The following is a 25,943-nucleotide window of genomic DNA, read 5'->3' as shown; positions in this document are numbered from 1 at the left end:
ATTTGATGAATGAAATGTATATGAATGTATAGATGTATATGAAAATTGATATGCCGCTGATAGTCAACCGACGCAAAATCTTTATTCGAGACAAACAACCTGTTTTGGCTAAAAAAGTTTTTTTTATCGTTTTTAATGTGAAAAGAGATAGAAATTTTGCTAGACCTAATCTCCACATTTATATTTTGCGAAAAGTATTTTTGAAATCACTCTTTAGCAAAGCGTTTATAAGTCCGTCTAGATCTGCACTACACTCTGCGAAATATGTCTCGAATATTATGTGAAATTCAATGAGTCATAAAAAATGTGAACACACTAATGTTAAAATTGTAGCCGCAATAAAACAACGCTTCTAGGGTCTTATGCGAAGGGAAATTAGCTACCCCGACTTCACTCTCCTCGAAGAGTTATGGCAGAGACGCTATCTCCATATATTACAACTTCCCGGGCCCTGATGATGTAAAACGAATTATCTTCAGTGAGCAGAAACTGAATATTAGGGCTGAAACATGGAAGCTGGTTTAAATCTTCAAGAAAGTCGTTTTGTGCAAAATTCCAGTAATCTTTCGTAAGTATAATTCTTTAGTAAAGTTTACGCACTTTTAGGGCTTTAGTTATGTTTAAAGCCCTTAAAATGCATTTTAAATTGATATCGTTGACTTAACTATTTAAAGAAAATTCCAAATGCATTGGATCCGCGAAGTGTAAAGAACGAGGTGAAAATGCATAGTAGAAAAATGGCATTGCACCACTAGACCGCAATACAGTTCATCTTTGCCCATCCGAATTATAAGCATTTATACGCATTGAAAGGAAACTAACCTTTGCCACGGAGAAATATTATTTCCGTGTTTATGTGATACACAGGAGCGATGGATTACGCATATTGTTGTAGATAACGTTTTGTGTAAATCCGTATGTTTATGGGATAATATTATTTTAACTTCGCTTTCTATTATGCTTACTAAAGATCACATTTCAGTACTTCAATTAAATATGTGATTTACAGCTTTCATGTTTAAAGGACGTGTTAATAATTATTAACTTTCAAGCAGTGCTTTATTTCTTCCTAACAGAAAAGACGTATTACTGTAAATAATAAATCCATATATGTCAATTCCATTAGCTTTTTTCTCTCTGTCTCATTTCGTAAAGTGCATGTATCCTAACAGAGTGTATCCTCGTAAACTCAGTTTGATGTAAACTGTAACGAAACTTTTATAACTGTTTCATGGAATTATGTCTATTTCAATGAATAAATTTCCTAAAAAATATATTTCAACAAGTAAATATAAATATACTAAAAGGCAGGGTAACCTTTCGGTGACTGTCAGCATTTTCGCACTTTTAGGAAATATATACAATTTTTCAAGATTACATTAAAAAGAATTTATAGGAATATTGAATGTTATTATCTTGAATGCAATCATATTTCACTTAGTAAAAACGGATCTGCCTATCCAGTGTAAAAAGGTGGAAATAAATACCACGAAAGAAGATGAAGAAATAGAGTGAAATGGTAATCAAGCGCATCTCCCCCTGCATGCCAGAATAACCAACAAAATATCAAGAAATGTGACAAGACTAATGTTGTGTATATTTTAAATAACTTTTCATTGTTTTCTACTCCTATTCTCTAATCATGTGACTGTACTGAAGCTTCTGATTGGACGCTCAGGCAGTTCATCACATTTTCTCACCCGCGAGTGAGACTACCGTGGAAACGCGCCTTGTTGTTTTCTACCCCTCTCATCTCATTTCTATAGTAATTCAGATGTGGTGAGTCTTCAAAAGCGAGGCCCCACGAGAGATTTCTTAAGTGACCTGGCAGGAGTAGGATTATTTGCTGTTGTACACCAGAATATGCATCAAAGCATAGAGTCGCCATTCAATGCTATCTTTACATTACGGGGACAAGGAACTCAAGTTTACTTAATTATTTAATAGGACTCTCTAGCCAAAAAGTACCTTCAGATTTGGTAGGTGCGGTAACCCCACTCGGGTTTCCGGAAAATGCAAGAATTATTTCTACGTAATGCCGTAATGATTGCACGGGCAAAGTTCGTCGAATTTTCTTTTCACGACAGATTGTCATAACCGTGGATAATTTAATTCAAAGAACTTTCAAGCCTGAGGACTTTTTGAGATGCAATGTGGAACTAAGTAAGAGCGATAAAATTTCCCACTATACACCAACATATCTTAGAAAGCATCCATTAGAGCAAGGGTTCCCACATTTTCGAACCTAAGAGCACATTCTAGAATATCTATTGGACGGCGAGCAGCATTTACTTTTCATGAAGAATTTATAGTTGGATAGAGTTGGAATCCATAGAGTTGCACGTTAAAAAGTGATGGGTCACATTTCGCTTTGTGCTGGTATCTGTGTTGGACGCAATTTCTATTTCATTGAAAATGAAAAAAACTTCCACATAGAATTTTATTGAAACTTATAACATTTTTATTATAATTGCACAGCGGCGGGCATACGTTGAAGATTGGAGGTAGCCATGGTGCCCGCGGACATAGGGACGAGAACCCCCTCATTAGAGTATACTTAACATACTAACATAACGCAACTGCCAATTTGAAATCGTATTTCAGGTGACAGGTTAATTGCGTGGGTAAACTGATTTACAGGAAAATTAATATCTTGTGTAGTCTTGAGACTGCAACTGCTGGGAGGGTGGTTGGAAAAACAACTGGTAAACATTTTCCAGTTTGTGATTTTACGTTGTTCAGCGTTCAAGACCTTAGTGGTGCCTAAAGTGGCTACAACAGGTACATAATCTGAATTTAGGTCGTGAACTACTTCTATGTAAACAGATGGGGCTGATAGTAATAATCAGATCTAATATATCCCCTTATTTCGGCTGATCAGGCAGGTAGGTGCATAGAAGTAAATTGGATAGTCAAATTCGAAGAGTTCATCAGCATTTGGGTTTCATTTACTGAAGAGCCATGCCTTGTTCTTGGCGTTGAAATCGCCCGCCAATATCACAGGTCTGTCAAGCTTTAGAATATTTTTCAGTATATTCTCCTCTAAAGGATGCTGAGGAGGATTGTAAAGTGACGTGAAATAAACACTATACTAGGGTAGTAGCGCAGAAACTGTGACGAGTTCTTGCCCGTTGCTTCTGCAATCATTAATTAAACATGATTAGAGGGTATTCTTGACATAGATAGCTACTCCTACACCACTATGACTTAGCCGATCGCATCTGTAAGTTCTAAAATTTGGAATATTTAAACTCATTGAAAAGAAAGCATGCTATAGCAGGTTTGGTTTATTCGCATTTTGGTGGGGTGTTTTCACACCGTTTTATTTTGTTAACCATCGCGATTGGCCATAGGCACTTTTAAGATCGACGGGACCAAGACTCTATGTAGTCAATGTCTGATTGTGGTGCGAAAAGATTTGATTTTGATCTAAACTCATGTTAGGCGTAGCATGCGTTTCGGTAAGCATAGCAATATTAATATAGTGTGAAACTAAAAAGTCATTATATTCTGAAGTTTACCTTGAACAATTCTAACGTTCAAGCGATTCATGAATTTTATAGCAGCTCTGAGAGAGAAGTTGCTTCCCATTATTATTATTATTAAAGTAATGTTCTCCCGATTCGGTTATATAACCCGTGTGACTTGTTGTGTGATATAAAAAGCAGCACTTTTAATTACGGAAACTTGTTCCGCAAGATCTCCAAAGACTTGTTTGGCTTCATTTATCACGTCAGAGTAGGGTCCAAAAGACAGGGTTTGTACACGTGATTTATTTTCGATAATTCTGCTACCGATGAGTTTTTTCCATTTTCTTCTTAGGAAATTTCTCATATCCCCTAAAATTGGGGGTGGAGGATTTTACGCTGTTGGTCTAGTATAAAGGATTCATACTGTGATTGTTTATACTGCCATTTGCAGCGGGAAAATCACTAGTCCCGCTTTTTCTGGATTTCTAAATGAATCCCCTTGTGGTCCTGACATATGTAAAAGTCCAGAAATGAAGATTTTTCAGTTGACGTAGACATGTAACGCATAGGGCGATTTCTTATGACTTAATTTTTTCTGGTTATTAACTAGTAAAGAGTTTTCGCCAGTAGATCGCATTAAAGTACACTAGGCAAAGATATTTCCAAATAAATGGTATTAGGGAAATACAAACACCCGTGGGCGAAGAAACTTCAGCTGCGTAAGCAGGCATATCTTAATACTTACGAAAGTAGGCGTTCATCATAAAAATTGTGCAGTGATAAGGAATGGCATTAAATTGAAGCATGCAGGCAGGTGCAGTGAGTTATATGTCAAATGCAGATAGTGAGTATAATATAGCTAGTAAGAGAGCAGGATAAGCAGTAGTGAGACATTATGAAAATAGCACGAAGATAGTTTGAAGCTGTGAATGGCATAAGAATTCAAAGTCCTTCAGAAGTATACAGTAGCTAGATAGGCCGTCCAAAGTTAGTAGAATCATACGATAAAGTAAAAATTCGTACAAAATAATTAAAAAGTGAAATAGTAACATAAAAATCTTGAATAAAAAAAGTTTCTTGATTAACACAAGTACATAGGTATAAGATGCAACACAAATAATAGGATAGAGTCCAATTTCAGAGTTCAAGAAAATTTTAAAATTAAAATTTACAAATTACCACCATGACGCATTGTGATGAATTGTCCTTGGGCGTTTGACAGTGTATTCAGTGCTTAGATTATCATTCAACATTTGTTGACAACGTTATACTGACTATGCTTCATCTTTTCGAAGAAGTTGTGAGCTGTCATGAGTATAAAGTTATGCACAGATGGAATATCCAGGTCGTTATGAAGTATAGAGTTTCTCACGTACCAAGTTGCATTCACAATGCTACGTAGAATTTTATTTTGAAGTATATCGAGTTTTTTTGGCGATTGCCCAGGCCGGCATTGCATATAGCATGATCCGTCGAATTAGAGATATGTAAAGCATTTTCTTTTAGACTGAGCTTTGATTTTTTGCCGGTAATAGGATAAATTGCCATGTAGGCTGCATTTGCTTTGTTTTTAAGATGTAAGAAATAGGATCTTTGAAGTTGAGAGACTTATCTATGTAAACACCTAAATATTTATAGGAATTAGCTACAGGGATTAGAGTTCTATCTAAGTAGATATCAGTGTTGACTCTTAATCTTGTTTTCTATCTCCGATAGAGCACAATACCACATTTAGAGGCGTTGAGCTTAATTTTCCAAGTCTTGCACCAGTGATTGATCATATTGAGATGAATTGGTAAATTACTTAGAGCGAGCTGGGGATTTCTGGTTTCAGTTAGTACTACAGTGTCGTGAGCGTATTTGAGTATTTTCGTGTTGAATGGGTGCGGGAAATCATTGATATAAAAATTATAGAGCCGGGGGGAAAGAACGGAACCTTGCGGGACCCCGCTATGAATTGTTTTTCTGGCAAATAAGGCGTCACCTCAGCGAACTTGAAAAGTCCTGTTTTTCAGATAGGAACTAATGAGTTTTACGAAACTGTTTGGAAGCATAAAAATATTCCATTTATGCATGAGGCCTGCATGCCACACTCTATCGAAGTTGTTGTAAGGCCTTTTCGAAGTTGAGATAGCATGCAGCCACCCCGTTTTTCTTAGTAAAGGCTTGCGAAACAAATTCCACCAAACTGTGAATTTGATGAGTCGTGCAGTGTCCATTGTGGAAGCCGAATTGCAGTTCATCTATTAAATTGAGTCTTTCGAGATGGTTAGTAAGCCTTGAGCAGAGGATTTTCTCAAATACCTTTCCTAATGAAGGTAAAAGACTGATAGGTCTGTAGGAAGGGACTAGTTTAGGATCTTTTTTTGGTTTTAAGCTATTGACAATTACTGTTTCTTTGCTGAGGGAAATAATTATTTCGGATGCAGGCATTAAAAATATTGACTCTGTTAGTAATACAACGTCTAGAAAGGGCTTTAAGTGCTTCATTGCTAATTTTATCATAGCTTTTGGCTTTCCTAGGCTTGAATTTGTGAATAATTTCTCTTACTTCTCTTGGTGAAGTAATGGGAATGAAATTTGTTATAGGATCATTGTTAATACTGTCAATAGTAAAATTAACTTCTTCTTCTTGGGAGTTTTTCTCAGGCGGGTGAGGTTGAAAGATTTTCTCTAATTCATTATGCACTATATTAGCATTCTCTTCCTCAGATTGATAGGAGATCCCCTCAAAAATTTAAGAATGTATAATCAAAACTTTAAATATATGGTGGTAGATATAGATATATTATACATGTATTTTATTTATTTGATTTATGCGATTACGGGAAAGCACTCGCGGGATAACTCGTCTAAAGGAAGGAATGCCTTCGTAGAGGACGATCTACAAAAACTGGCTTAATTACATGGAGATAACCTCGAAAACATCCATGCAACCAGCCGGATCTTAACTAGAAGTGATAAACGAATTTACCGTTAGGAAATGAAATAATAGGATGTCTTAAATAAGATATGCGAAAGCCTGCTATTAACAATGCAGAAAAGAAAACACTAATATAGGTCTATTATTTAACGAAAGAGATTGAACGAAACGATTTAACAAACAAGAAGCAAGCTTACACTGTTTATGAATAAAAAAAATTATGAAATGAATTATTTCATTATAAAGAAATGAAACCTTTGTTCGTTACCGATTATTTGATAAAAAACTTTCTCTTCTCTTTTTTTTAATAAAACTGATTTGTCTCTTTCAAGAAAAGCGGTGGTTTTGGAACATAGATCAGAATATTATTTGCTTTGTAGCTAAGTTGTCTTGAGAATGCTTCTGGCTGCTAAATGTATTTGTGTTATGTTTTGGAACTTTGATTTAAAACAATTGAATTAATTTGAAATTAACTGAAATTCTAACAAAAATAAAAAAGGTTAACCTGGACTTTTTTCCGAAAACAAATGCTGTAACCACCACGCTTTTTCAATTGACATACAATTAGCAATTTGAGAGTTTTGGATGCTTTAACGAAACATGTAGTTAGACCAGATATAAAACCGAGTTACGTTTCATTGAGGAATCTATATAAAGCTAAACGCTAAACAGAATGATTTATAAATCAAGCCAGGTAAATAGCAGTAGAGATTATCATTTATTTTTCCCCAAATATAAAGTGGGATTTCTAATAGGATTTGTTATATTTAATTTGCAGGCAAATTTCGTCATTTAAATTAGCAAATACTCATTATTATTGAAATCACGAATAATAATGCCAAGAGTTCATCAAGAGAATTCACACTCTCGAGACTAGCGTTGGAAATAAAGCCAGAAACATCCATAAATAAGTACACGAAATTTACCTCTCAACTTGTCTTTCAATAACACGTAATGTGGAAACCTTTATCCAGTGAAGGTAATGTACCATATGGAAAAACATCTCCCTTTTCTGAATGTCTTTCATTTGTCGAAGAAAGAGACTCCTCTATTCTTTACATCTTTACATATTGCCATCATAATTAGGTAACTGCAAGCGAGTACGTTTTATTGTATTCTGTAGTTAACGTTTTGTTTCTAGAACATACGTTCTGCCAATTTCTCGAATTTTCTCTTTCTTTTGTTTTTCATGATTCTATTCGCACGAATTTTAAACGTAATCATATTATCTTTGTATTCTCGTTGTTTTTTAATTCCCTTACCTATGTCTTCACCTTTTCACAGTTTTAGAATTTCATCATGAAGATGCGTCATATTTTGTCCTTTTCTAAACATTTCGCTAGAACTTTGACAATTAAATCAACTGGCCTTTCCTCTTTGTTCATTTCTCATTCTAACCATATCATAATGTCAGTTGCCTCAAGTATGACAGGGCATCTAATTGTTTTGATTAGATGTTAGTTTAATTAGAAATATTAGTTTAGGGTTCATAAGTTTTAGTAGTTTTGTGTTGAGTCAGCAAACAGAAACAATTAATTTTTCCTCTTTCAGACTAAGCCTTCGCACTAAAGTTTCACTAAATCTAACTAACTCTAACTGCACTAACGTTTCAGCAAATCGCACTAAAGTTTGTCAGGTTCCTTGATTATATACGACTTTTTGAGACGTGTCTAAACATAAAAACCAACTGATATTCTACAACAAGCGGGAAACCTCAGAAAAGTGAAGGAATTGAATTATTTACTCTTTAGGAACTTCTAATATCCTTTACAGGAACGGTGGAATAGAAAAGTGCTATCATTTCAAAAGAAATGTGCTACCACTGTTGATTTACACACGACGAACTTAGACAACCGAACTAGGGATGACGTTAAAAAGGTTTAAGACTGCATCGAATTAAAAGGATGCATTTCATAAACTATTTCTAATTCAGTACATTTTGTTTAAATTTATTTAAACACGCACATCTTTCATTTATGCGTATAGTTGTTTCCATGGCTTTTGCTTAATTCCAAATTGCATTTTCCCTGTTTTAATTATTAGTATTAAAATTTGAATCCTAGACTTTGTTTATCAGAGAGAAGGAAATTAGAAAATTTAAGGATTGTTTTAAAATAACGAAATATTATTAAACGAAGTAACACCTAATAGCAAGTTAAATTTCCTCAACAACATCTACGATAACCATATCGATTTTCCTGCATTCGTCATAAATTTTGTGAAGTTTATTTGCACTCTTTGCCAGCTAAACGGCCGGTCAGCGAATTTTAGCACCTCAGTCAGGGAATTATAGCATGTCCTATTTCCTCCTGCCATTGCCAATGATATAAATTTACGGAATGCCTATGGTTCAAAATCATGTACCTCCACATCAGAGAAATATCTAATTAGTGAGCAGAAATAGGGAAAATGCATAACTAGTTATTTTCGTGCACACTAGACAGAGCTGCATTGGATCGAGGAAGTTTACGGATAGAGAAACAACAAAATTTTATTTTCTATTTAGCTTTGATTTCTTTGCATTTTATAATTTTGGGAGGATTTTGTATTTTTCAACATATCTAAAACACTAAAGCAAAAATAGGATAAGAAAGATTTTATGGATTAATAGGCTGATTGGCATGTGGCGATCAATCAGACTGCAGTGAAATTGTAAAAACGCGTGGACGTATTAGATCATCCTATAAACCAAAGGCTATCACCAAATATTGCTTTACATATATACTGGCAAGTACATTAAAATAATAATTTAACGTTTTTGCAATCTATGCTGTACGAAACCGGAGATCCGGAACGTCGAAACTTCTGCACAGTCTTCATTTTCAACAAATTCGTTCTCTCGTTTCTACCGGTTAGCTATGTTTCCTGTTTTTAAAAGAACAGTTGAATTGCCCGTTACTTGAACGATGGTTATTGTTTTGTCACTGATGTAAAAAAACTTCTGATATATATATCAAATTTACTTATTGTCCTTTTTCAACATGACATCAGTAGGCAGAGCTTAGAAATGAAAGTAGATGCAACAATAACTTGACATATATATCTTTTTAAATAAAGAGAGTGCAAATTTAGTTTTTGTAGAAATTCAGGCTATGCTCTTAATAGAAGTTTTATAATATGAGATATTCTATTGTAAATAAAATGTAAAGGCATTTTCTTTTAATAAGCAATGGGATTTGCTACTAACTCATAAAATAAGCACATTTAATATATCAATCATTAATTATAAATTAATGCTTCCTGAAAATCTTAGGAGTAACTCTCTAATCTCATAACACAGATCATTCTTACTAAATGCCGTTCTGAATTCATAAAATAAAATTTTATGAATTTAAAGATATGGCTTATAGATGAAATCGTCATTTATAAAGCCTTAAGACCATAAAATCATTGCTGTTTAGAAGTTTTGTCAAGTTTTCTTTGTGTATTTATTTACGTTTTCAAAACATAACCTATCGACGCATAAGATATTACAAGATCTGTTTAAAATTAATGTTTTACGTTAGTTTACCTAAAACAAACGAAATTTAATTGAACACGAATGTAAATGGCATATTAAATTTATTAAGGATTATTACTATCATTACTGTTAGAGAAAATTAATTGAAATGAGAATTCCTCCTCCGTTGCAAGGTAAGAATGATAAAGACCATGTCAAAGATGCATTTTAGTTTTAATTAAATGACATTAAAATTCCATTATTAAAAATTTTGTTTTAGCATTCACTGCTTCTAATTTATCAAGTCTTTGTTATTATTGATTTAACCGTGTTGTTCAATTAACATGAGCTACATCAACCCAAAATGTTAGAGACTGCCAAATATACTATATAAATAGGTGTGCAATTTCTATTTTTAATGGGCGAAATATTTATAATATTAGAGAGTTATCTAAACGAACTTTCTTTTAAATTCACTTCAATAAAAAAAATTATAAGTTTCAATACGCCCTGAAAACAGTACTAAATATTTCGAACACATGTCGTACAATCACCGCTTTGTCTCGTAGACGCAACGCAGTATTATTTAATAAAAAAGGAAAATGAGAAAAAGCGTTACAGTTGTTCCAAGCTTTTCCAAATTTTTATACCAAGAGAATAGAACAAAATAGTGGTGATTAGTAATTTAGCATTTATTTATATAAAGTATTACATTGTATTATTTTGATTTCAAAATCCACTGTTTTTTCGAATCAAAGCTTGTTTCGATATATTCGATTTTAACCTGAAATCATCCAAGCTGAAAAAAAAAATTAAATGTACTAATACATTATTCCAAAAAAAATTTTTTTCATGGATTTTGATACCTGCACTTATTTGCATATGTTCTCAGAATTTAAATGATATTGTAGATTACTTCACAGCAATAATTAATCCTTCGTTATTAACAATTAAAATTTTTTAATTTTAATTTAATTTATAATTATCTTTAAATTTGCTTTTTACGAATAAAGACTCTTTCACACACACACACACACACATTTAGATATATATATATATATATATATATATAATTACGGAAATTGGAAGAATTGAGACTAAAGATATTGACAAAGTTTATTTATTTAATTAAAACATTTTTCGCGTACAGTTTCAATTGTATGTTTCGGCGAAACGCGATATGGAGTTAGCTTAATTCGAAATTCACTAAAAAATAAGGGAAATTGGAACAGAGAATTGGGACTAAAGATATTGACAAAATTTATATAATTAATTAAAAAATGTTTCGAGTACAGTTTTAATTGTCTGTTTCGGCGAAACGCGATATGGAGTTAGCTTGATTCGAAATTCATTAACAATAATTTTCACTGAGGAGCCATATTGAGATTCGAATTAGGCTAACCTTCCATTTACCACTTCTTAGTTTTTATATTTTTGCTCAAATAATTTTTTAGTACTTTTACTAATGTTTTAAATTTACCTTAATTAGATTAGCTTATTGCTTACTATTAGTATTGATTTTTACTTGGAAATATTCAAATGTTGTATTTTTCTCTTGTAACAACATTGCATTGCAACTTACTTTGCTTATGTTAGTGTTTTCACGGAACCACAGTATTTCAGCGGCTTTTTAGAGTACGAACTAGAATTTTTCTTTTAACCTTTTTCTAAATTTTGCAGCACAATGCGCAAAGTTTTTGACCACTTAGGTCTTTTATCGTTTGTTCTTTTTACTTTACTTTAAATAATATATATATATAAGCTAAAATTTAAAATTAGACTAAAACAAGAATATTGAGAGTGTGTCTGCTTCAAAGTGTGCAGGTGTTACCGTATTGATAAAATTTCAAGTAGTTCCCAAGATTTGCATGTAATATTTATTACGACGACAAACACAACACAGTATTATACGGACAGAAGATTGATGCATTTGAACAATGGTACTACAAGATTTGCTCTCTTTTGACACTGCAAGAGAAGCGTCAGTACACATGGTGCGGCTATAAGGTTAACTTACACCATTTTTTTCAGGCGCGCGAAGATAGCACCATCTATCTAAAGGCAAAACATACTCCTCCCCGATGAACAATTGGATAATTTCCTACTGATTAGGCGGCGGATGTATTCAGTTTTCATATTTTTATATCAATCTTTAAGGTTCTGCCTTAACTTATATGCCATCAAATGATTCGGATAATATTTTGCTGAATCATTTCAGAAATGGAATCGCTTGATTGTCTACTATATCTCTTTTTTGACAGGATGCGAAGTGATAACATCATTAAATGTAATTTGTTGGTCAATTGCCAAAGTTCATGAAATGTTTTAAGCTCACATCAGAGCTCCAATCCTTGGTTAATCGACTTAGATTTCGTTTTAAATATTGATAAAAGGATTCATAAGTGTTTTTCATAAAAATAGCTCCTTTTCTGTGTTTTATAGGCAATTTTTAAATCAAAATTTATTTTAATTTCCTCTATAGGCAATAAACTTGATTACATTTAATAAAAGTTTACATTTTTCTTAATTTACATTCTGGCAATACTGTTTACAGTATGGGGTTTGTCAAGTGCTTGTATTGCTAATAAAAATGGTATTCTTTTGAAAGATTTATACGCTATACGTTAGCAACTAACATGTTATATGCATAGTATATTGAGCAGACTGTAAGCGGCATTTAGCGCACAGTTTTCCGCAGCTGTCCATGGGATTACTGCATTAGTTGATGTGACTTCTATACGAATACGCAGATAATACAGCATTACTTGTCTATTGCGCAAAGCTTAATTTTATCAGCTCAGACCAAGAGCACCTTTGGCGCTTGGAAATACATTCAGCAGAAACGGAAGCTTGAAAAATTAAAAAACGACTTTTTAGAATTATGCGTGAGCTATATGCAGTAATAAAATTATTTAAAAACATTCTCTATTTATATTCTATGTTAATGGATTAGCGCTTCATTTTATTTTAAAGAATATTTTTTAAATATAATAAATACTAACTAGTTCTCAATTAGTGAACCTAGTTCTCCAGAGAGAAAAGGTGTATAAAAGATGTGTAAAATAATCTCACATTTTTAGGTATGAATGTTTAGAGGGAATGGGGTAAAATGATCATTTGAAAAGGACAGTAATAAAAAAGATACCTCTTACTATAATTGTTGGAAAGAGAAATTTTAAAAATGCCAATAAATCAATGATACTAATGTAAAGTGGAAACGTGCAAATATTGTTAAGAGAAATATCAACATTAGTGACTTTCTTTACAAAACGAAACGACTTTCTTACCACGAAAGAGAAAGAAGTAACAGGAACTTTAAGTAACTGAATTAAAAATCTACTGAAATTCCTTCTATGCACTTTATTCCATTTGGGCAGGGCATCTTATTATAGAAGCACGTAAAATTGCATTACAGGGTTCCAATATTGCAAAAGAAGTTCACATGTTTTCATTAAAGTGTTTTATTTTATACATGATGGCATAGGCCACAATGAAAAATATGCATTTCAAACGTATGCAGAAACAACTTTCTTGAAGTTACAAAAGATGAAAGCACACATATAAGCTATATCAGTACGAGAAGGACTAGTTATTTATATTACCTTCTTCCCACATAGCACAAAAACATCCTTGAGATATCCCGAGGATGTTGCTCGCGGGATATGCGCACATCCTCAGGACATCCCGGAATATCCCGCGAACCTCCTAAACACCTCCTCCCGAGTGCTTAATGTCACATCCCGGGATATCCTCAGGACATCCTAACTAAGTCCCATTGACAGCGTGCGGGATGTTATTAGGATATGAACTCCTACTTACTACATCCTCAGGACATCCCGGGATATCCCACTAACCTCCTAAACACATCCCATTATATCCTAAACACATCGTAGCTATGTCCCATCGACAGCGTATGGGATGTTATTAGGATTTAAAGTCCTACTTACTACATCCTCAGGACATCCCGTAATATCCCAGTTTACTCCTAAACTCATCCTCCCGAGTTCTTAATGTCACAACCCAGTATATACTTAGAACATCCTATCTGGGTCCCACTGACAGCGTATGGGATGTTATCAGGATTTGAAATACTAGTTACAATATCCCTTTAACCTCTTAAATACATACTCTCAACTGCTTAATGTTACATCCCAGTATATCCCCAGAAATCTTCTTTATATTCCAGTGAAAGTGTGTGAAGGTGTTGTGATAACCTGAAACTTGCTTATTTTCCACAGACAGTCTCAGGTCTTCCATCTGTGGTTACTATGGAAAAATAAGAAATGTTAAAAATATTTATACAATTTATTTTCTAATTTGAATTTCAATTTATTTAATAATTTGTAAATGTATCTAAAACTGAGCAAGAGACTTGAAATGAATTATTAATACAAAATATTATAAGAGAAAATTTTGCTCTAAAGTATTAAAAATCTTTCGATCATTTTTAACCATTCAATAGCCCAAAACTGAATTCTTCGATATATTCATAATTAAATTATTCTACAAATTCAGTTCTGACTTCAGTTAATTTGTATTCAAAATTCAATAATAAAATTAAGCATTTAATAACCTTTAAGTAGTGGACCAGATGTGTGTAAATTTTGAAATTCTGAACTTAAGTCGGTTATGTTGATTGAATCATTATTCATGGCTACAATATGATTAAACAGTTCATGAGTTCTTCTTGCTATTTGCTGTAATGAAGCGGAAGATTTTCTAATCAATTTTTTAGTAGAAGATATATAGCTTCCAAATTTAAATGCACTGTAATTATCTAACGGCCCAAACATTTTTACATCTTCGCAAATATGCAGTAGGCCGTGAACATTATGAGCAATATACTGTTTTTCATAATAAAGCCCAAAATTTACTACGAAGAGTTTTAATAGAGACTGTGCGTATTCATCAATTGCCTTCTGATTCTGTATTTTACATAAGAGTCTAATCGAAATATGAAGTAGTAAAAAATGATCATGTAGCTTTTTGTTAAATTAAAAAATAAATAAATAAATAAATAAGTGGGCTAGTGTACAGTAAAAATTGACGGTATTCTGTAGCTTTCCAGTGTTTTAATTCTTTTAGAGTTGGTTCCTTGGTTTTCTTGCAAATTCAACTGGTATGTAAGGCTTTAAAAACTGGTCATTTAAAAAAGAATTAGTTCAACATTTTTATGTGGTAATCGTGCTTGTAAGGTGCCTCCGCCTATCCTAATAGTAATCATTTTTTGTACTACTCCTGAGCACACAAGGTGCATAAAGTCTAACGGAATACTTATTAGTCCTTTAAATTTGGAATATTGCGTAAAATGGGATAATCGTTTTGGTAATCGTCATCAGTCAGTTCTTCTTGAGATATAAAAGTTCATATTCCGAATCACAGTTTGAAATGGAACTTAAAGAATATTTGCTAGCGCTAAAATTCGATACAGGCTTTTTTCCTAATTAAATGCTACTTCATTTTCTGACGAATCCGCTAATATACGTTAATTTATTCTGCTGTAAATCCGTCTTTTAGATATCTGAGATTATATTTTTACTTCTGATCATTTTTGTAGAATAAAGGAAAGATTTTGAAACTTACTTTTCACACTCTCTCAGTGTAACGCTTGCAAGCGTCAGCAAATCAGTTCGTAACTGAAACAAAATTTGGAACGACGGCTATTAAGGTTTAGCAAAATAGCTGAATTCTGGAAATTAGAAAGTAAGCACGTGTACTTTCCAATTTGTGGGGTTCTTAAAGGATATCACTATTACGGAGCCACTAAAACCGTTGGGGGGCATTCTGCGTCCTTTGTTGTGAAGGGATGCTTCCCTCATGGTTCCTACCTCCATGGTTTTCCTTTTAGGGTGATACAAAGAAGGAAAGTCTGACACATAATTCTGCCACGTTAACAAAAGAGAAATCTTCTTGGGGCATGGGCTACAGAAAAAGTGCTTAAAGGTGTTACATTCTTAGCGAAGCTCGCTCTCTCAAAAGCAAAAAAAAGTTGAGAAGCAGTTTTACGAACAATGATAAATAATGTAAACAAAGATTTAAGATTTTCAACTTCAATTGTTATTCATAGTATAAAATAAAGTAATAAAATTGCTGAGTTTAAAGAACGCGTTTAATTTAAAAATTAAAGCATTTTAATTTAAAGTTTGAACATCTATTTAATCTGTTATCTAATTTTGAGTTTTCATAACAACATTTAACTTTATGTTATATACATTGAGCAAACGTGTTTACTGCATTTTCTGGATGTTACAAATAAATTAATAAAGCAGTAATTATTGTTAAATTATGAGGAGTCATGTAGCATTGCCGGCTTAACGTATGAGACTGCAGAGCACTGGATATATTTTTTTCGCGCTTTGTTTAGCAAAGATCGAATATTTATATGTTTAAAGAGGTAGCAAAGTGAGGTTGGAGGAGAGTAAGAACTTAATGTTAGTTCTTCCCATTCTTAAACCTCATTTTACTATTACAGAGAGGTAAAGTTACATTTTACCTCAGTCGCTTTCAAAGACTAATAATTCTCATTATTAAAGAACTTACCAGAAAGTGAACGAAGAAACTGCAATGAATGTTTTAGCCCAATAAAATTATTCTTCTGTTTATAAATTCAAATTAACGCAAGTTAAACCTCGTACAGACTAGTTTTTAACTGCGTCTGTAAAATAAAATTTCGTTTGTTAAAAAAAAAAATTATTGTTACTAATTACTACACAGTACTAAACATCATTCATTACTAATATAATAGTGAAACAGATCAAAAAGTATTTTTTTCTTTTGCAGTTTCAAAGTATAGTTATTTCTATGCTAAGAACTATCGATGAATTTAATAGAATACTTTTATAACTTGATATTTCTGATTAGTGCCTCAGAGACGAGTAAGTGATTAGTGACAGATTGCCGTACAGAAGGGCTCAAGTTTGAATGCCAGATAAGGCATGGATGTACATCATGCCCATCTGTTCATAGGATAAATGTCTTCGTGAAAGGTTTTCTGAGCTAACCTGTAACGTAAATAATATTTGTGTTCAAAGATATTAGAAAAGTATCTAAAATAATGTTTACAAATATATTATGTAGCAATTAGAATTTAATCGTAAACACAATTTCAATATGAAACTCAAAACCGCTGAAAACACGTGCCTATAATTTGTAAGAAAGTACTCTGATCACTAGGCATTGTGAAACAACAAAAATTTGAAAACATTATTACTTAATACTTACAGCCAACATATACAAGACAAAAATAAGTGCGTAAGCATAACAATTAAATTTTCATATGCAGAATAGGTAATCCATAGAGTAAGATTTCGATTCTTATAACATGACTTACATGTGGTACAAGGTTACTTTAATATTTTCAGATATGAGCTTCCATAAAAAGTAAGTACTGAAGATATCTGAGAAACAACATCCTCAGGAGATCTTCATATATTCCGGGACATTACGACTTGAACAGGACATCCTTAAGATGTTGATTTACGAAGTCCTCAGGATATCTGAAAATCAACATCCTGAGGAGATCTTCATATATCCCGGGACATTGAGACTTGAATAGGATATCCTCAGAATGTTGACTTAAGAAGTCTCAGGATATCTGAGAATCAACATCCTCAGGATATCCTAACTGCTTCCCGGGAGATTGCGGCTTAAATAGGATATCCTGAGGATGTCTTGTGTTATGGGGGGTTAGTCCAAAGAGGCTTTGACTCTGAGGGACTATTGTTTTCGTTTTGCGTCGAATCACTCTGAATGTCCGTTTCACTTTTCAAATTGTTCCTACCAAATATGATTATTAATATTGAATAAGTTAAATAATGAAGAATGTTTCTCGCACTGTGATAAAACAACGGTACCTACAGCCATCGAATTTTGAACGACGTAATCCTACTGTGAATATGGACATCTGGAAGTCCAAATTGAAATTTGAAATTTATTTTATTATCGATTTCCTATTTTGTAAATCTTTAACGAATTTGTGATTAACAAACTCATGAAAAGCGAGCAATAGCAACGTTGTGCAGAAAATCTGTTTTTATCTCTAACGCATGAGACTGTGTATCGGAAATTCTAAAGATAAGCTCAATTTAAAATTATTTGGCGATATTGCTCTTGAACTTAATTTTATGGTTTAATTGCGAAGAACCTGATATTTAATAAATAAAGGAAACACATAAATTGTTAAAAAAACGCCTCTTCGGGACGCAGTTGAAATCTTCCTCATCTGTATGTTGATATACAATAACGCAAAGCTGGACACCGGCAAAACAGGGAATTTTGGAACCAGGCTTCCATACGAAAAAGCATTGGACTTCAATATTAGATAAATAAATTATCTACTGTTCGTGAAAAAAAATCCTTTCTCCGTTTTCTCATCCGAGACGTTTACCATTTCCTGAATTCATTATGTCATGTGCCCTTGGGCTTAAATTAAGGAACCGGCAACGTTGCACCTGCAATAGTTCGGTAATATAGAACTGTCTAAGTCTAATTTAAATAAACTAACTTATGCAATTTTCTTATTTCTGCTCAATTTATTTAATTCTGATGAGGAGGTAAATGGTTTTAAATCGTAGGCACGACGTAATTTGAAATTATTGGCATTAAAATGATTAACAGGCCACCCTTGGCGCAATTTGGTTTCAGAAAAGCCTTATCCACAACCAAACAATTAGACTCACCGAGTTTATTGGCAGCTCCTTGCATAACAAGCAAAGCGTCGTCTTTCTCATGCTGAACGTGGCGAAAGCCTTCGACAGCGTCTGGCATGAGGGGCTCATTTGTAAACTGTTCCAGCTAAATTTTGACAAGGAACTAATTCTGCTAATCAATTCTTTTATTGTTAATAGAATATTTTATGTCTCAATGGGTCAGGACACCTCTAGCATCAGAAGAATGTGCGACGGTACGTGATGGACATCCCTAAATTACAGAATGACCACAACAGCTTTCTTGGATGCTACGGAGATGACCCTGCGTTAGCGATTAAATCTGTCCGTCCGTCGCACGCTTTCCAAAAACTGCAGAACTTCAAACGTAACATTGAAGACTGGTGCATCAAATGGCGCGTCACAATAAATGCTCAGAAGTCACATTTAAGGATTATCAAGAGAAGGCAAAGAAAAACTATTAATGCTAATTTCAGTCTTTTTAATGAGACGATTCCACTTGTAAAGAATGCAACTTATTTAGGAGTTGTCATCAATCACCTGATCGGACCATATTGACAAGATCAGACGAAAGGCTTTGTATATTATTTACCAATTAAATCCATTGCTAAGTTCAAGCTCGAAACTCAATCTGGTCAAAAAGAGGCACATCTACACTGCTGTTATCAGACCGATGCTCTGTTACTTCTCACCGGCATGGGCCGCGGCCTCCAACTCAGACATTGCAAAATTACAGATCACCCAAAATAAGTACCTACGCCGGATTACGAACGCCCACTGTTTTGTTAGCAACGATACCTTGCAAAAAGATTTAAAAATTGAGTATATGGATGACTACCTGCAGTTTACGAACGAAACATTATTCGCTAAAGCACGTGAATGCATATATCCAAGCTCTTTAAATGTTTTAATTATGAAATTCTGCAAGACCACGATATTGGCCCCTCGAGGCTTACCTCACCCTTGACTCTAATTCCCCCACCTGAATACTGCACTGTATATAGTATAGATAGTATATATATAGCTTCAACTTCAATGCTAGCATTTTATTTTATTTTGTTTCATTTACTTATTTTGTATCATTTACTCGGCATTATATTTTGTGTATTCTCTCTACTTTCACATGTTATTCTTCATGCAGTATTAACTATTTTGCGAAACTCGCACTATTTTGCGACTCCATTTGCTTCACTGGCCTTGTTACTGTCGGTCGCACTCTTTTTCACCCCCTTAGTCGTCCCTTGGGATACCTCGGTCATGTAGCATTCACATCATGTGCCATATAGGCAAAATTCCTGTTACTGAGCCGGACATGTTGCGCTCAAGCGCAATATCTCGGCATAAAATGCTCGGATCGGATCGATTTAAAATGATTTAATGGAGCCGGCAACGTCGCGTTAAAAAGACCGACAAGTTGGCATAAATGGTATTGATTGATTTAAAATGCTTGATGTCGGCGCTAGGATGGTTTACTCTATTTTTATCAATTCTATCTGTAGCGGTAATATAAATTTAAAGTTTATATTTGATATCTGAGTGCCGACAATTTTTCGTTTAGGTTAAAGTGTCCGTATTTAAAACAAACTTTCAAAATTCTTAGCTATGCAAATTTTTCACAAAAATATAGATAAACCAGACCAGTTTAATAAACTAAAGCAAATTTATCAATTTGAATATTTTATTGCGAAAAGTTCGTTCTCGGAACGCATTGCACTAATGCCCAGTTTTTCATTACTCCATTGACGGGAAACTAGCCGGCTTTAATGAGCAGCTACCGCAATGAATCACACGATCTGTCAATGGCGAAAAGAAAAAGAAGAAAACACCCTACCTGCTGTTGAATTTTGAAGTCTCACTCCGCTATTCCGGATCGTGCATGTTTTTCCCTACTTATTGACTCAGAAAGATTAAACTGCACAGATTTCAGATGATGGGATGAACATAGAGCTGAATGAAATTACCTGAAAGAGGAAGAATGGATAATTATGAAAGATTACTTGGGAGATGTCTTGTATATTTGACATCCTCATTAGCAATGAGTTTACAGATGAGACTATCATTAAATTTCCTGAAGATTGTTTTACTGTTTCCCAGTTCAGGATCCCGATGCAGTTATTCACTGCAGAATTTAACGAAGTGCTTAGTTTTTTTATACAAAATCTCCTAGTGACACAGCGAGCAGTATTTGCTCAGAGAATTGATGTCATTTTATTCCGAGAAGAAAATTCTTACAAAGTGAAAAAAGCAGTAATACTACATTCTTTAGTTTTCTCTTGTTGTTGTTCGAAATGCTGCAGTTTTGAAACATTATTTTTATTTTTTCTCATTTCAATGAAAACTATTAGCGAAATTCAGATAATATCAACTGTGATCGTGGCTAAAGTCAGTACGAAATACTATCTTCACTCTGGATGCAGTGGTGAACACAGAAAATTTGACAGAAGCAAAGATTTGGAAATGGGACATTTCAGGAAAATTCAGGGTTGATACGCCTGTAAACGAGTGCAACATCAACGAGTTTTGTAAATGTAATTACTTCAATTGTAATTCGACTTTTGTAAGAAAAGCCGCTTATGGCAAATTGAAGAACTACTTTACGGAGGAAAGTGTTATTGCTGTCCCACTCGTGGTGGTGTGCATTAAAGTCTCCATCTAAGACAATATTGTGGTCGGGAAAACTCCTGAAAAATCACGCTAAATGTTCCCTTGTATCTCTTATTAAATGGTGTACAGGCGGAGATAATTGTTAGTGGTCGTGAGGTGTGTGTGGTATCATGGTGATAGTTAAGGTGTAAGGTATTCTCGCCTTCTCAGCGTGTTTTCGTGTTGTAGTGGTCTGCACGCTGGGCGCGTATTCCAGAGGTTCGTGGTTCTACTCCCGACGAAAGCTTTGCTAATCTGTCAATCTCATCTTGCCTGCTTTCAAATATTTCAAAAATACCTAATGTCTCTACAGTGGCACCCGAACTAAGAGGGTGTTGGATGATGATTCTCCTCACCCAGGATTTGGCGATTCGGTTCCCTGAAAACTCCAGTCGCCTTTTAAAACCTTTTGTTGCTCAGTGTTTCACTTCATGGAACACCCAACTTGGATCGCTTCTGAAACCGTTAAATTCAACCGCAAATGGATAAAAATGCCTTTAGAATATACTTTTAACTTTTCCTTTTAAATAGTAGATGGATTCCATATCACAAGGAGACCGAGAATATTTAACTATGATGTATTATTAAAAATCCACTTATTTTAAAGTACTTTTCTCCATTTGTTTTTGTGATACAAAAAAAATGTTTGGAAAAAACATTCCGTATACTTTTAATGGGTGTACTTTATTTTATTTGTTCTATACTTGTTTTAATTTTTCATACAAAACGCATGCGCAGAACCATTGAATAAAACAGGCTGTTCCATCAGCGGGAACACTGCGCCTTTAGCGATCTCATGCTATTATCCATCAGAACATCCATTCTTAGGAGAAAACATCTGTTGCATACGTTTTCTGTTTCCGTTGTTTTGGGGCGGAAGGAATTCAGACAAAGGAATATTGAGTGGTGATGTGTGGATTGTGCTATGAAAACCCTAATATGGGCGTCTTGACATTTTTGTCAGTAGTTTTCAGGTGAGAAATAAGTAGCTCGAATCATCGCGAAACACATTTTGTTTGAAGTTGGTTTAGGCTTCTATCAAAAAGATGTGACATGCTTTGAACAGTTTCACGAAGCTAAGAAATCGAAAAATTTGTAAATATTTTTTATATAAGATATGTGTATATACATGTAAACTATTATGTATATCCAGAAAACCATATATACAGCCATAATACAGTGCACTTTTAAGTGCTGTGGCGGCGCAGTGTTCCACCTCATGGAACACTCACAAAATTAAAACAGTAAATGCAATCTTTACAAAACTTTACATGTATACTTCTTTAGGCCTAAATAGACTGCATACAAATGTTTTTGTTGAAATCCTGACTTTAAAGTATAGTACGTCAGAAAGGGTTAAAAGGGAAGTATAGAAGGTGTTTTTCCCGCCTTCATGGCATACCCTCGTGGTGTGGTGGTCAGCACGCTCAGCGCGTAATTGAGAGGTCCGTAGTTCGACTCCCGGCGAAGGCGTTGCCTATTTTTCATCTTGCCTGCTTCCAAAATTTAATCTAATGTCTCTGCAGAGACTTAAAAACTGTGGCAGTGCAGTGTGTTAATGGGTGGAGCGCTTAATTACAAGAATTAGGTACTACGGACATTGGCCTTTACGACTTCTATCCAGACTGTACAGGTAATAACTCCTGATCCTAATAGTTGCCACTGGCCTGAGCTTGTGTTCTTGCAGGGAGGATTATATCGGGATTGTACTCATTTACAAAAATACGAACTTCATTAATTCTATGGAATAAACAATTTGCGTCCTCTGTCACAATTTTAAGTTCAGAATTCATAATTGGTTTTGATAAGATAGCCTGTAGTTTTCCTCGAGTATCTGATACAATACAAACATTTTACCTAATTCATTTTCGCACTGTTTCAAAGCATGCATTTAACTTTTAATGACTTTAATAATGCTGGCAAAACTTAGGCCAGACTTTTTTTGAAATTGATTCGTAAAGTTAAACAATTCCAGAATACCTGAAAGTTCATTTCTGTATGAAGTATTTGGGATATTAATGTGGTTGTAAACTTGGAAATTTGGAATATTAATGTGGTTGTAAACTGAAGCTGTATTATTGGGGACAGTAAACTCACATTTTGGGTAATAGGATTTTCAGCAGTGTCCGGATTAAGAGCCTGAGCATTGCTAATTCCTTATTCTATTGTAAACTTTCTTGGAGTGTTACTAACATGCTTCTTTTTTCATGAAGCAAATTCCGACGTCTTCTATACGATGCTACTTGGGAGCCAGAACTATTTGCTCGCTTAGGCATCTCGAGACGCCCCTGGTGGTCACAATTGCCAGTTATGGCACCTAGATGTGTCACCTGCACATTTGACACATGTAGGTGCCACATGGTCATTCTCGGGAGTGTTGTGGCACTTCTGACAAATGTGACAATGGGGCACTTGAATTTTTTAATTTAAGCTGAATAAATACATTTCAGCTTTAATATGGGAAGTAATATTTTATTTACTATGAAAACTCTCGCAAGGAATATGTCTGCGCCTGAAATACTAGCATCGGAGCCCTTGTCTTTTATTTGGTGAACTGTACTTTTCTACGCACATCGTATCATGTAGAGATTCGCGTATTATATGAACATCTGAGTTTGAGAGGAGAGAATTAAAGGAATTTTTACAGGTCTTTTATGTCTTGGGTTGATAACACAATTTAAAATTTTTTTTTTATACAAGAAAAAAAAATATATTTAAGTGTAAGATGATCATCCGACGAGACCGAATCAACTGCAAGGAACTCACAACTAAGGCGTCCCAAAAATTTACAGTCAGGAAGCTGTCTAGATAAGTCTTTGCAAATGGGATAATAATTATTACTCTCTGAGAGCTTAAACATGATAGGGGGTTTTAGGCTGATCCGGCTGCTGCCGCACGCCTGTGCTTGCTGGGTTATTACTACTGGCAATATTTACATTTATAATTATGAAGGACATTTTTACTAGGACTAGGCTTCTTAATATTATTGAATGCAGCATTATTATCAGTAACAACACGACAAATGTGATCAATTGTAATAGCAAAATCGTGTACATCAATATTAGCAAATCTATTTTTAACGTTAATTGCAACTTAGTTTTAACTAATTTCGTACCTTTGGCTGTTTTAGACGGCTTTTTAATATCTCATTCATTTATGAGCATTAGAAACACTCTCATTACCATTAAGAACATTTTTCGTTTGTTCCTCGCATTTAGAATAAACGAGAGTTCTCTGCTTGCCAAAAGAAACTCGCACTTACCCATTATCGAAGTAGCACAATTTTCCAGCTTCTTTATTTTATTTGACATTATCCCGGCGAAATTGTTCTTTACAGATCTGAAGGTCATTAATAAATTATAGTAACGCAACTATTAACCGAAAATATCCTTGACAGTTCAAGCGTATTTTTCGTTAGGGCAGAGAATTTTCTCAAATTTTTCTGAGCGAGTCAATACGTGCACAAAAGTATCGAACTTTAAAAAATCCAAAGAGAGTAATTTATCCAAATAAATGTCATCGTTTATCTTATTATTCAGATATATCCAAATATCTGGAGTAAAACACATATAAAAATTCGTTGAAGATTCCACATCAATAACATATCATGTTCAGGAGAAGAGCACGAGGGATCGGTCTAAAAAATATGCTTAGCGCCATTTTCATATACGCTATTCGAAGTATTTCCAACTGCGGAAATTGACTATCTATGGCCGAAATAATATTCATGGTAATATTCAAAAACTTCACAGCCCTTAAACACAGCAAACGAGCACTCACAAAAATGCAAAAAGGGCACACATAAATGCAAAACGTGCACAGATATTCACACGCGAAACATCCGGAGATCACTTTCTTCTACAGGGTTATGCGGAGTAACTAACTTTGAGGAAATATATAGCGAAATGCAATGTGTATCTTCGACAGCGCACTTGAAGGAAATCTCGAATCAGAGCAGATTTTCTTACAGTCTTAGGCGGGGCACAAAAAAATCTCATGGGCCGCTATTTGCCCGCTAAAATACTTTAACTGATAAGACTTTCCGGGGGAGTTCTTGGAAATCGCTCTTCAATTAAACATTATTCAGCTATTAAAAGCACAAATCAGTTCTTCTTCAAAAACATTAAAATCTTCTCCACGCTGTATATGAAACTTTTGAACTACGCTTTTAAAACGTTTTGAGGGGAACAGCAAGCGCAAAAAAGAATTTAAGCACAAAAACCAAAGAAAAGGACAAAAAAAAAATTAATTTCTTACAAAGCCACCGCTTTGCCTATAATAGGCATCGCAGTTTCATTAAAGATGTTAATGGCTGAAAGTTTCATTTCGTGCAGTATATTTTTAAAATATTTATGTACCGCAAGATTATAAGAAAAAAGTAGTAAGTAACAAATTGGTTATATTTTTTTTTTCAAAATAATTATAATCTCACACTGCAAATGTACTTTTAAAATCATTCATTGCATCATCGAAAAGAAACCCGTTTCCATGTCACATATACTTCATGAAGAACTAATTTTCCTAAGTGCTTAATAGTCCAATCTGCATAAGCAGCACGCATTTGTTTTAGTAAAGTGTATTTTCACAGACTTTTTTAAAAAGCTATCAGATATTAATCTTAAATTTGATCGACAGCATTAAACGAGAATACCATGCATTTTTTAGAATTGGAAGAGAAGTATTTGTGAGATTTATAAGTCTTAATTTTAATAGTTTTATATTATTATCCTCTACAAGTCTGATATAATTTACGTATTACAATTAGGTACGGAAACTTGAGTGTAAAAATATTGATCTGCATT

The sequence above is a fragment of the Stegodyphus dumicola genome, chromosome 11, assembly GCF_044657685.1.
Source record: "Stegodyphus dumicola isolate Sdum_Otavi_A_Nest chromosome 11, ASM4465768v1".
NCBI lineage: Eukaryota > Metazoa > Arthropoda > Arachnida > Araneae > Eresidae > Stegodyphus > Stegodyphus dumicola.
This window is presented reverse-complemented; position numbering follows the sequence as displayed.